The sequence below is a fragment of the Carlito syrichta genome, unplaced genomic scaffold, assembly GCF_000164805.1.
Source record: "Carlito syrichta isolate Samal-C Ts95f unplaced genomic scaffold, Tarsius_syrichta-2.0.1 Scaffold302409, whole genome shotgun sequence".
Classification (NCBI taxonomy): Eukaryota; Metazoa; Chordata; class Mammalia; order Primates; family Tarsiidae; genus Carlito; species Carlito syrichta.
Window position 1 is genome coordinate 226,984 of NW_007246505.1, and position 618 is coordinate 227,601.

A 618-nucleotide genomic window follows, 5' to 3' on the forward strand; every position below is an offset into this window, starting at 1 on the left:
CAGGTCGAGGCTGCGGTGGCCGGGAGCGGCCACTGCACTCCCGTCTGGGCGACAGAGTGAGACTCCAACTCAAAAAAAAAAAAAAGAAGCAAATATTTTCTTTTTCTTCCTTCTATCCCCAGTTCATTTGATATTGTTCCACCTAGAATGAGTCTGTAATTTTGTTCTATTTTCTCTTCTGCTTTGCCTCTCTCTACCCCTCTTATCCTGATATTTCCTTAATTTTATCTTCTACCCTAACTTACAGAAATTTGTAAAATTAATAATTTAGGCTGTTTCTGCAAGCCTCCTCCCTCCATTTTTTTTTTTTTTTTAATTTTTGATGCTTGTTCACAAATCAGAAATGCAGAATGTTCTATTTCTGTTGATATGCATCCGTGGATAAGGGTGTGTGTGAGTCATCTGCCACCTGAGTCATCTTTGTTTTGCTTGTTCCTGTGTTACCGTCCCTCCTGTGCTGGTCATCTTTATCCATCTGTTCGTGTTTAAGAGGAAGGTGGGCCAGAGACACCATCCACACCCTCCCTTCAGGCAGGCCTCCTGAGGAATGGGCTTCCATGGCGGGTCCTCACAGGCTTCTTGGGCACCTGTCCAGCCCTGTCCAGCTGTCTGTGTGGA